The sequence below is a fragment of the Bos indicus x Bos taurus genome, chromosome 4 (genome assembly GCF_003369695.1).
Source record: "Bos indicus x Bos taurus breed Angus x Brahman F1 hybrid chromosome 4, Bos_hybrid_MaternalHap_v2.0, whole genome shotgun sequence".
In the NCBI taxonomy this organism is placed as follows: domain Eukaryota; kingdom Metazoa; phylum Chordata; class Mammalia; order Artiodactyla; family Bovidae; genus Bos; species Bos indicus x Bos taurus.
In genome coordinates, this window is record NC_040079.1 from 47564051 (window position 1) to 47577848 (window position 13798).

General features: G+C 37.1%; 1 protein-coding gene across 10 annotated transcripts in view; it reads right to left on the bottom strand.

Annotated features, from left to right (window-relative positions):
* The window catches only part of ADAM22 (ADAM metallopeptidase domain 22), a 235085-nt gene that overhangs the window by 145514 nt on the left and 75773 nt on the right, over nucleotides 1-13798 (bottom strand). The window lies entirely within an intron of this gene.

Below are 13798 nucleotides of genomic sequence, written 5' to 3' on the forward strand. Positions count from 1 at the left end.
CCAACAGGTATTGAAGACTTTTCTTAATATTAACACAGTTTCCCAATGAAAGACTCAAAGAGATGGAATACACGATTATACCCATCATAAAAAATTTAAAATATATAGCTTTATGAAAAATTCCCAGGAGAGTGTATATGTTTATGGTAAGGGTGAGGGCAAGGTAATCATCCAAAAGTTTCTTTTGAAGAGAAAGAAATATTAAATCATCATTCTTCATTGACCAATGATTGGGTTTAAAGGTTGACACATAGAGTCATGAAATAAGCTTTTATCAATAAACAACAAAAGGATAAAAGAAATCAAGGTAGACATAATGGAAATTATGTAGAAGGAAAACCTAATGGAAATTAAGCAGCAGGCACACAGTGGAAATCAAACATCAGGGTGAAAAGAAAATCAATACATGGCCCCTCACCTTTCTCTCTCTTTTCTTTCTTTCACATGTGAAGTTATGCTTTAGGTTTTCATTTTTCCCCCACATAATTAACAGAGTTAAAAAGGTAATTTGGTAGAACATATGGGATGGAGCCAATGAATAATAAAAACTACACTCACATAACTTCAGTTTAAAAAATCTGTAACACTGAAGCTACACGTTTTCAATTTTTTTAAAGTTGCTTATTTTATTTTTTGACTGTGGTGGATCTTTATTGTTGCACTAGGCAAGTGGGGGCTACTCTTCGTTGCAGTGCATGGGCTTCTCACTGCAGTGGTTTCTCTTGTTGAAAAGTACAGCCTCTAGGTACACAGGCTTCAGTGGTTGCAGAGCCTTCGTCGTTGCAGCTCGTGGGCTCTAGAAGGCAGGCTCAGTAGCCATGTTGCACTGGCTTAGTTGCTCCAAGGCCTGTATGTAGGATCTTCCCAGACCACGGATCTGGTGTCCCTTGCAGTGCAAGGCGGATTCTTAACCGCTGGACCACCAGGGGAGCCCCTCCAACTTTTAAAATATCTCAAGTTCATTGTAAAATTACATTATAAAAAGTGCTTTCACTGTTTGATCCAATGACCTCATTATTTAGAATTTTTCCTGAGGAAATAATCCCCCCAAATGCTCTAATGTACAAATATATTCATAATATATGAATCATTTATGAGGTCAAGACCAGAAATGATGCACACATCCAATTAAATGTTAATTCTTTTGCAAACTATGGAACATCAGCAAATTAGATCATATGTAGCTAAAGTGGATGTGCAATATATGGAAACAGGACAAATGTTAAATAAAATAGGCAGAATACAAATTCTAAGGATGATGAGAGTGATATAAAATACCTGTGTACATATGTATGTGCGTATATATGTGTGTGTGTGTGCATATGTGTGTACAACCCCAACCCTGTGAAAAGGACAAGAAAGAAATGAAGATGGAAAAGCCAGTAGTTTTCTTTGGATGTTAAAATTTTGTAAGAAGTCTTTCTTTTTCTGTTATTTTTGTCATGAATTGTGGACATCTTTTATAAAGTAACCTTTCAAAAAAGGGTGACTAAATCAGGAAAATTTTTCATTTTATTCTAATTAACTTCTCATCATTTAGGTGGGAAGGAGGAATGACAAAAAACAATTATTAACATCAAAAGAGACTAAGGATGGGCTCAGAGATTTTTATATCAAAGAAGAGGAAAAAGCTATAGTTTTGTCTGTTCCAATGAACTGTAAGGTAAGTAGTATGAAAACTTTCTCATGGCTTTATTCCATGGTGGCTGTGTATATGGCTGGTTGTACTGTCAATGTATTGTTAATTTATCCCAAGGATAATAAGTTGTAATGAATATAAAGAAGAAATGAAGTCATATGTTGAAACTGGGATTGTGAAAAATATTTTGTATCTTTATTCCTTTTAGTGTCTGTGTCTTTCATAAGTGGTATTAAGAAAGGTATTATTAGCTTTTTCCATCAAAAAATTAATGGAAAGAATATATTCACTCTAGAGGATTTCTGAACTTTGGGAGGGGCAATAAACCTTGTATCAACTATAACTCTTGATTCTTTTAATCCCCTAGTGAAGGTTTTTTGCAATTTTCAAAAGAAAAAAGGAAGATGCTCTGGGAAAATGAGCAGTGAAGGCCTACTGTATTCAAAATAACCATGGAGGAATTATTTCCAAATATGTCAGAAGCATAAGACATAATAACCTACTTATTTTTCATTTGCATTCATATTTAATTTTATCATCTAGTCAGAAACTTAAAAGCCTTCTGTGACAATAAAGATTATGTGGTGATTATATTTAAGTATTATATACTTTAACATTCTTCTACAGGAAGATTAAGAACATGTGGAGATCAAACAAATCCTTATTTTCCCAGGCTTGGTAGTTTTATAGCTAAAATAGAACAAGCAATTTAATTCTCAGCTTGTAGAGCCCAGAGGATGACATTCTAGTTACTAATTCAGCAGCAGGATTTTCTGACACATGCCTGCACTAACTCACTGTGCTGGACTGCTGCTGGTTAGGCCAGTCCAGCAACCTTATTCCCTTACTCTGCTAATAGTACCGCCCCTCTTCCTTTTCGGGAAATGGCTCCACTATTCAATGAACGGACTCCTAATCATGGGATAAGCTGTTGACATTAACACTCAATCCAACAATTGGACATGCTAAGCTGAGCAAGGTCTTTCCCTTGGATTTTTATACATTCTTAAGGAAAGAGGAAAGATAAATTTCCTAGTCTGCTGGCTAGAATGCTACAAGCCTGGATATTTCTATAACTATGTCTTTCTCAGCATAGAGAAAAACTATCAAAAGAGAATGAGGTTGATACAGACAGAAGAAGAGCTGGGAAATAAAAAGGAAGAGGCTTTAAGTAACTGGAACTCTGAATGTGGTAGCCATGCCCGATGCCAGCTTGGCTTCCATCGTTCCGAGTATAATTCATGTAAATTTTTTTTTAAATTCCCTGTTTTAAGTTAGTTAGATTTCAGACACTCGTAATCAGTCCTAAGCAAAAAAGGATATAAGGAGAAGTAAAAGGTTGACTTACCTAATCTAGACTAATGATGCATTATACAGTGCAGAAGGAATTATGTGGCTCTACTAATAGTTTCATTCCTTTAATTGCTGCTAGAAAAATCATGGCTTGAACTTACTCAGAGATTTTAAATATTAAATTCAACTTTTCTTCTCAGAAAAATATTTGGCCAGAGGACAGAGTACATAAAGCAAGAATACAAAACATGGTAAGCTTTTGGAATCATTCACATAAAACAGTCATTTTATGACAAAAACCTTAAATATGTTTAATTTATCAAGTCTTTGTTTAATTTATCAAGTATATTAATATGTATGAAGTAAATTAATGACAATTTTCACACAATAGAATATACTATAACACTGTTGGACAATTTCATGTAGAAAAAAATAGTATGCAATTTTCTAATTTATCTAAATCTTCTTTCCTATCACTTAAGCAAACATTTTTCTCTTGGTTAAATCCAAAACAAACAAACAAACAAAATTCTCATTGAACACAAACCATCTTATAAGCTGGCCATAGCAGAATTTCTTGACTAAGATCACACTCTTTTATACTTCAAAGATCACTTAGCACATATTAATCAATCATACTAGAGAATTTTAGTTTGCAAGTTACTGAGATCATTTTAATTTCCACGTCAAGAAATGTGTGTCAGGTATCATTCACTTTGTCTAGGTTACTGAACCCCAAAAATGCATTAAAAATATGTAATAATAAGAAGAAATTCTAAATCAATCAAACTTTCTTCAGATCAACGTTCTTAGTCTTTTATGTCACAAAGATCTCAGTGAGAATCTAATGAAAGCCATGGCCCTGGTCTCCTAAAATTCACGTTTAATGTAATTTCAGGAGTTCCTAAAAGTCGATGTCCATCTGTGAACACAGTTAGGAGACTCTGCTTTAGATCCATTAAAAAGTCTGTTTAAGGAAAAAATGCTATAATCACTTGTCTGAAAAAAGCCAATATATTTTTACATGTTTTATTTCTGAGCCAGATCACTAATAGGAAACACAAGGCAATAATACAAAAACTTAACCTATTTAGCATTTTTAAGGCCAAAATGAACCATTCAAAGCATCAAAAATCCAGGAACAGCATATGCATCATATTGTCTTACGTGATCCTTTGCAAACCTTTGGGACACATCAGGGGGATCCTTCCCAGAAACAAGGTTTGCTTTAAAACCTCAATTTTCTTACAAAGCACCAAGATTTAAGATTTAGCAAAAGAGACACTGATGTATAGAACAGTCTTTTGGACTCTGTGGGAGAGGGAGAGGGTGAGATGATTTGGGAGAATGGCATTGAAATATGTATTAAACGAGTCGCCAGTCCAGGTTCGATGCACAATACTGGATGCTTGGGGCTGCTGCACTCTGACGACCCAGAGGGATGGTATGGGGAGGGAGGAGGGAGGAGGGTTCAGGATGGGGAACACGTGCATGCCTGTGGTGGATTCATTTCGATATATGGCAGAACCTATCAATATTGTAAAGTTTAAAAATAAAATTAAAAAAAAAAGATTTCTGGAAGGTTCTGGTAAACTGTTGTTTTTGCGCTGGGGTACTGGGCAGGAGACAAAGATTTTCCCCGTATGGCTTGTGTGCTAGGTATCTTCCACCTGCTTCCTGCCACCTTGCTTGTGCCCCAGAAGGCTAACGACAGGGTTAGTTAGAATCAAGGGTTTCCTGCCCTCTGGCTACTTGCTGGGTTGGACAATGGGAAAAAGGACAGAAAATCAATGGGAAGAAGTGTAGGAACAGAGTATTTATTCTGGGCTCTACCACTAAAGGTCCTCTGAAGTTGGTCTTCTTTCCTCAGATCATAGTTTCTAGTAAGGGCTGACCACTCTTCGGTAGGACTCAGCTCCTTAGTTCTGACACCTACTCCCCTCTCACCCCTCAACAGGTCTGGTACGAACAGTTTGCTGCATCATCGCTTGGAGTATGCTTATCCCTCTGCTTTTGCAAAATTTTTCATTGCAATTAAACTCTCTTGAAATAACCTATTTTGAATACCATTTGCTGTCTGCTGTGCCCCTGACTGAATTACTCTTTTTCGTATTTTGAATTATATATTATGTGAATAGAAAATAAAATTTTAAAAATTTATGTGTGTGTGTGTGTGTTTGCTATCTTGGAATAAAAAATTAAGAGAGTAGTACTGAAACATGTAGGGAGCCAGTGGGAATTTGCTATATGATGCAGGGAGTTCAACCTAGAGAGGTGACAACCTAGAGAGGTGCGATGAGGTGGGAGTTGGGGGGAGTTCAAAAGGAAGAGGACATATGTATACCTATGGCTGATTCATGTTAATATATGGCAGAAACCAACACAACATTGTAAAGCAATTATCCTCCAATTAAGAAGAAATATATATATATTTTTAATCTGCAGGACTTGGTGACTATCTGGATCTATTGCCCTGGGAAACAGAAGAAGGAATTAAAGATTTCATGAGAATTAACCTAGTAAAATTTCAGCAGTACTGTCAAGGTAGATTAGAATAGTGAAGGAGGGAGTGAGACCAAGGTCCATACAAATTGGAGGAAACAAACCAGACAAGAGTGTTGTTTCTTCTCTTGCAGTGACAGCTTGGAAGTATCACAAACCTGTACACTTGGCAGAGAGGGGCTCTCCTTTCTGGGTGGAGATGCATTGTGAGGTATAGTGCTCCCTGAAGAGTGTTACTTGGAGTCATATGTCAGTATCTCCCTTCTCTGCACAGCATGGGCAGAGCACATAAAAACCTACATGGCTTTCACCATCAAGTCCCAACTTTCAATTGAAAAGTTATATGGGTCTGGCCTGAATGAGGCCCCAGTAGAAAAGATACTAACAAGTGCATCATTCTTATCATCAATTTCTTCCCCATTGGCAGTTGGAGGGCATGCCATGGGTAATTTTAATGCTGCTCATTAACACCACACTACCATTCAGGAGAATGCAATCAAGTCACAAGTGTCACAGCAAAGCCTTTTTTGATTAATCATTAGCATTCTCCAGAAAAAAAAACTTACTATCCATGTAAAAGATGACTTTCACAATCCTTAGTGAAGGAACTTAACACTTAATTCACTTTTATCAGTATTATGGAAGACGACAACACTAAAGTCATTTTTCATCGTTGAAGGTTTCACCTTTTTAACAATAAAACATATTTAAAAGTAAGTTTTCCCCATAAGAATTTCATAATCAGTATTCTGAACTTTAAAAAGGGCTAATGTATCTTGTCCCTAGCTCAATGCTAAATCTTGAGTTTTTTCCCACCATACAAAAATGGAGGGCTAGTTAACGGAATGAAATTAATCACTTTTCTAATATATGATATATAATGATACATATTAATAGTATACCATGATACATATTGTGATATTATAACTAAGCTCAATCTTTTATATCAAAAAATTTGAGAGCTCATAAGGTATCTATCAAAAGGAATGTGAACTGATACCACCTTTGTCTAAAGCTTTATGCAAACATTATTATATATATTCAGTCATTTGTTGCAAAGTAATTATGCAGTTTTCTTCCTAAGATTACTATGTCAGAATCAGAGCTATTTATTGCTAAGGAGCCATTATTCACTGCTAAGAAACCATTCAAATAACACTTGACCTCCAGGGGTTTTCATGTTCCAAGTTTGTGTGCCTAAAACAGGAAAACAGGAAGTGAACATACCATTGGGAGTCTCAGTGAGTTCAATTGGAAAATCTTTGTTTGGAAAGAGGGATTTCTTTTTTTACAATACGCCTTATTGTCAATACATGTTGCAAATCAAGAAAAAAAAAAACAAATGCTTTGTATTTCTACACAAATCCCAATCATATCAGTTATCCTATTAGATTTGGCTTATTTATTTTCCATGATTTTCTGTTCTAGTTAATGTGAATATACAAATTTGGTAAAACACTTAAGTGTTGGAGGGGGGGGGAATCTAGATTACCTAATATAATTTATTTACAAAATAAAAGGTCCCTTACAGAGAACTCAAATAATGACACTGCTCTATAATGACTCTCAATAATGTTTTTTAAGGAAGAAAAACCACACAAAAATAGACTGTGGAATCTAGAACAAACTGAAACAACAGGTAATATGCTGGTTTCTGAATATTACATCTGGATCTTTTATTTTCAGAGGACAAAGGGAGGCAAAATCACTTCTTCCTTAGCCACCAGACATTAATATTGTTTGGATAATCTATCTAAGAGATAGCACATGAACAAGATACACTGTGCTATTTATTAAGTTCTTTTCACTGGCATGGGTAGTAAATACTGACCCTGAACAATAGCTCTTTTAAAGTAAAGGGTCTAGTTTAGAGATCTGAAACAAGAGAACATCTAAGAACAAAATGAACCATTGACTTAATGGGACCATCTGAGAATCTTTGGCAAGTTGGGAGAAACTGGCACTTTACAAAGATGCCCCTTGATCTCTAGGATCTACATGAAAGGGAAAATGTAAAGAAAAACATGCAGAGCAAATACGATTTGTATTTGTTGTGAAAAAGCATGAGGAACAAGTTTTATGTAAATTTTATTATATATATATATATATATATATATATATATATGTATAATCGTTTGTTGCAAATTATACAGGTTTCTTCTTCATATGGACTTCCCTGGTGGCTCAGATGGTAAAGTGTCTGTCTACAATGTGAGAGACTTGGGTTCAATCCCTGGGTTGGGAAGATTCCCTGGAGAAGGAAATGGCAACCCACTCCAGTACTCTTGCCTTGAAAATCCCATGGACGGAGGAGCTTGGTGCAGGCTACTATCCATGGGGTCGCAAAGAGTCGGGCACGACTGAGCGACTTCACAAGTTTTATGTAAATGTTATTTTATATATATATATATATATAATCGTTTGTTGCAAATTATACAGGTTTCTTCTTCATATATATGTCTATATTTATATAAATAATGAAAGGATAAGTGAGAAATTAAACGGTTACCTATAAGAAGGGAGAAGGTCAAAAAAGAACGCATTTGAGTCAGTTCCAATGAGGTGGATGAAACTGGAACCTATTATACACAGTGAAGTAAGCAGAAAGAGAAACACCAATACAGTATATTAACGTGTATATATGGAATTTAGAAAGATGGTAACGATGATCCTATATGCAAGACAGCAAAAGAGACACAGATGTAAATAAGAGACTTTTGCACTAGGCAGGAAAAGGCGAGGGTGGGATGATATGAGAGAATAGCACTGAAACATGTATATTACCATATGAAAAACAGATGACCAGTGCAAATTCAATGCAAGAAGCAGGGCACCCAGAGCTAGTGCCCTGGGACAAGCCAGAGGGATGGGGTGGGGAGAGAGGTGGAAGAGGGGTTCAAGATGGTGGGACACATGTACATCCATGGCTGATTCACATCGAAGTATGACAAAAACCACCACAATATTGTAAAGTATTTACCCTCCAATTAAAATAAATTAATTAATTTAAAAAAAAGAAGGGAGGAGGTAGAAACTAGGTGGAGAAAACAGAGATGTAGATGAAAAGGTTCTGAACATACACTTTATATATTTTGTCTAGTTTTTAACATGTATATGCCTTACGTATTTCAAAAATAAAATAAAATCAAAAGAGAAAATGCTGACTCTATCTGAAAGCAGAGTGAAACAAATAACCTATATATATGCTAAACTGGTAATATAAATAAACAGAGAAAACAAGTATTTAAAGTAAATAAAAGTATAGTACTTTGTACTTCCTTACTGGGAAATATTCTAAAACATTCTAAGAAGGTACAAAGTAATCTTTAAACATAATTCAGCAGTTTATGACTAGTAAGAAGTATCAGATCAGATCAGTCGCTCAGTCGTGTCCAACTCTTTGCGACCCCATGAATCACAGCATGCCAGGCCTCCCTGTCCATCACCAACTCCCGGAGTTCACTCAGACTCATGTCCATTGAGTCAGTGATGCCATCCAGCCATCTCATCCTCTGTCGTCCCCTTCTCCTCTTGCCCTCAATCCCTCCCAGCATCAGAGTCTTTTCCAATGAGTCAACTCTTTGCATGAGGTGGCCAAACTACTGGAGTTTCAGCTTTAGCATCATTCCTTCCAAAGAAATCCCAGGGCTGATCTCCTTCAGAATGGACTGGTTGGATCTCCTTGCGGTCCAAGGGACTCTCAAGAGTCTTCTCCAACACCACAGTTCAAAAGCATCAATTCTTCAGCGCTCAGCCTTCTTCACAGTCCAACTCTCACATCCATACATGACCACAGGAAAAACCATAGCCTTGACTAGACGGACCTTTGTTGGCAAAGTAATGTCTCTGCTTTTGAATATGCTATGTAGGTTGGTCATAACTTTCCTTCCAAGGAGTAAGCGTCTTTTAATTTCATGGCTGCAGTCACCATCTGTAGTGATTTTGGAGCCCAGAAAAATAAAGTCTGACACTGTTTCCACTGTTTCCCCATCTATTTCCCATGAAGTGATAGGACCGGATACTTGTTACTTTTTTTAAGGAACTATGAATTTTAGTATAAGAAAAAAGATATATAATTTAGTACACTATAAAGTACCTATTGATAATTCTAATTTTAAAACAGCTTACAACTTTTACATCTGTCCCGAAAAGAGCCGAGAAGCAATACCCCAATAGCAATAAACACATATAGGACTCACATTTCAGTCTCTAGAGCTATTTCCCATTGCTCCAGGAGGGGATGAACTTACTATTCTGTCTTATTTGTATTAATATTTTACATGAAAGCTATAATCTTTGTTAGGAAGGCTTTTACCCACATGACAATGGGTAAGAAGACAGAAATAAAATCAGAACATGTTACATCCTCTGGCAAAAATCAAGAAACTTTAGGAAGGCAACTTTCAAACTTTAATTTGTATAAGGATCACTTTGACGCTGTTTAAAATACAGATGGCTGGGTCCCAGCAAGTCTAACTTATTAGGTCTGGGATGGGACACCTCATTTTTAACAATCATCCCAGCTAATACTGATGACAGTGATCACAGAACATACTTTGAAAAACAGAGTCTTGAGGAAAAGTATGATAGACATTGGGCTTCCCAGGTGACGCTAGTGGTAAAGAACTTCCCTGCCAATGCAGGAGACATAAGAGACAGAGGTTTGATTCCTGGGTCGGGAAGATTCCCTGGAGGAGGGCATGGCAGCCACTCCAGTATTCTTGTCTGAAGAATCCCATGGGCAGGAAAGTCTGGCAGGTTACAGTCCATAGGGTTGCAAAGACTGGGACATGACTGAAGCAACTTAGCCCGCACACATGCATGACAGACATTTCCTAGTTCTCTCTCTCCTTCTATATTTATTATTAATACATATGAGGAAAAAGAAAGAATTGAAAGCGGTTGCCCCATGGGAAGGGAAAGTAGACAACTATTAAATTCATTTATTCAACTATTTATTCAACTATTAAATTTATTTTAAAATTCATATATGTAAACTTGATTAAATATAAAAACTCTAGGGGGAAAAAAAAAAACAGTAAGTGCCTCTGCTCTGCCCCACAAATTTCACTAGCACAAAATAAAGCAGAGATTTTTAGATTAGTAATAAGAGAACAATACATGAGAATATTAAACCTCATCATTTGCTGGGACATGTGCTCAAAGAAAAATCCAAGCCACCTGGCTTCAGAAGTCAAGCTCTTATTTCCTGGGCTTTGCTTGGCTTTGGTAAGAAGATGTTTAATGCACAAAGATGAAAAGTGATGGCTGGAGATCTGGTTCCATTTCCTCCTTAAGTTTCATCATTGCGGCTGTTTTTTATTTGATCCAACATATTCCTTTTGCCATTTAGCTTCTCTGAACGTCTTTCTTGAAACCAAATGCTCGCAGCTATGCATGCCTGTGATAATTGATTCCAAATGTACAAAGAAGGGTATCAGGGATAATTGAGATTGCCTAGTTACACGGACAGGGCTAGAATCCACAACTGCTTTACTTTGTTATGATATGGAGAAATTATTTAGATATCTTACTACTCTCTTTCTACCTCTTTAAAAACAGAGCAAGATGTTTCTACCTCATAGCTCATCAGTGTTTATTAAGTGCTTTCCAAGGTCTTAGTGTGTCCAAGTCACTATAACAAAATACCAGCCTCAGTGGCTAAAACAGCAGACATTTACTTCTCACAATTTTGGAGGCTGGAAGGCTAAGATTAAGGTGCCCACAGATTCAGTGTCTCAAGAGCACAACTCTTTCTAGCTTGCAGAGGGTGACTTTCTTGATTATCCTCTCATAGCTGAGAGAGAGAGAAAGCTCTGGTCTCTTTCTCTTCTTAGAGGGATACTAATCCTAACCAGGGGCTCCACCCCCATGACTTCATCTAAACATAATTACCTCCCAAAGGTGTCACGTCCTAATGCCATCACACTAGAAGATAAGAATTCAGCATATGAATTTGGGGAGGATGCATTCAGCCCATAAGACCAATCTGGAAATGACATTTATTAGGGTTCAAATCAGTGCAACCAACTTTAACCCGTAACTCCTTCTGAGATAGTTTTGAAAGTTCTTTTGCTCTCCAGAAGAATAGTGTGTTCAATACCCACAATCCACATCTTTTTTTAAAAATTAAACCCTGGGTATTTTATTTCAAGGGAGGGTTACATGAATTAACTCTTAATACACTATGACATACTTTAAAAGGTACATAACGAACAAACACAGAGAAGTCACTTTCTGAGAATTAGTAAATGTTGTGCCTAAATTTATTTTCAAAGTGGGGATAAATTACGGGTCTACATAAGGAATGGCATGCACCATGCAGTGGGTTTTATCAGTTGTGTGCCTTCAACGTCCACCTCTACACCAAGCCTTGGCCTGAGCTACGGCATTGGACAACTGCGGTTGTGTCTGACCAAATGATACCCTGCTTCTACAGGTGACATACTCCTCCCCCACAACTATCACATGCCAATCACTATGCCCCAACCCTTGCTGCCTGCAATCATTTTTTAGAAAAAGATTATTTTCAGAGAGGAGAATAAAAATAACATAGAGAAATAAATTAGAAAAAAATCCAGAATGAATAGATGTGAAGCTATTCAAATTCATGTGACCCTTAGGTGAGCTCCAACCTGCGCTATCTTTCAGGGTTTTGATACACTGCACAAGAGTTCTTTCTACCAAAGCCGTGACTAGTTAAAATTGGGTGTCTGTCATGTGCAACCAGAAGAGTCTTGAACCAAATTCATAAACATACAATTCAGACAAGAGATTCTGATAATTTCATTTGTTGCTCTTCAGTAACTCAGTCATGGACTGCAGAACTCCAGGCTTTCTGTCCTTCACCATCACCTGGAGCTTGCTCAAACTCATGTCCATTAAGTTGGTGATGCCATCCAACAATCTTGCCCTCTGTCGACCCTTCTCCTCCTGCCTTCAATCTTTCCCAGCATCAGGGATTTTTCCAATGAGTCAGCTCTTCACATCAGGTGGCCAAAGTACTGGAGTTTCAGCTTCAGCATCAGTCCTTCCAAAGAATATTCAGGATTAATTTCCTTTAGGATTGACTGGTTTGATCTCCTTGCAGTCCAAGGGGCTCTCAAGAGTCTTTCCAACACAACAGTTTGAAAGCATCAATTCTTCAGTGCTCATCCTTCTTTATGGTCCAGCTGTCACATCCATACATGACTACTGGAAAAACCAGAGCTTTTAACTATATGGACCTTTGCTGGCAAAGTAATGTCTCTGTTTTTTAATACACTGTATAGGTTTCTCATAGCTTTTCTTCCAAGGAGCAAGTATCTTTTAATTTCAGGGCTGTAGTCATCATCTGCAGTGATTTTAGAGCCCAAGAAAATAAAGTCTCTCACTGTTTCCATTGTTTCCCCATCTACTTGCCATGAAGTGATGGGACTGGATGCCATGATCCAGGGATTGAACCTTGGTCCACAGTAGTGAAATCACTGAGTCTTAACCACAGGTCTACCAGGGGATTCCACAAGTTCACATGACACATATTTGAAAGTAGGTCAGTTTCTGGCACCTTTGAGCCAGACTGTCTCATGGGCTGTCCTTTCTTGATTACCCTAAATGATCTGTTTTGAGTGAAGTACAGCCAGATGCAGGTTTATCCTGAACCTAAGAACCCCTTCCAAGCACAGTTTTCTTCCAAGTCCTACAGAAGACTTTAGCAATATCTTCACATGGTCTTATTTATTTATTTATTTATTTTTGTAAAAGATATTTAACCACAATGGGTTGGAAGAGCGGTGGGTATTTTTGGCATCCAGATAAAGGAAAAGCAGAGCTGGGAAAATATTTATGTGGTTCGCATCACTTTCACATAGCATTAAGTTATTGCCGGTCTTAGTGGTATCAGAATGGCATCCAGGTACACTCCCAAGCTTTGTGCCAACTCAGTCATCAATATGACAAGCAGCTGCAAGGCCAAAGTCCTATCACTCCAAGGATGTGCCCTGTGATAGCCGACCCTGAAGGGTACTAAGAGTGAAGATGAAAGGTCTGAAATTAAAGCTAATCTGTGGGAAAGTTTCCCAGTCACCAGATGTCTAAAATTACAAGCAGAGGCACTGATGTCTAGTCAAAATTTAAAGTGCTCTCCTGTCAGAAATATATTTGATATAATGGCACTATATTTTTTAAAGGCAATGGCATATTTTGTAAAGTTTAAATACATCATTTTAACTGCAATTTGAAAGACACTTCAGTAAACTAGTGAAAATTACAATGCCTGATTTATACATATATATACACAAAGGGTACCTTCTTGTGTCATTTTTGAATTTATTAAACAATTAAGAGAAAATTCACATAAAAAATTAATGGAATCTGAAACAAAAG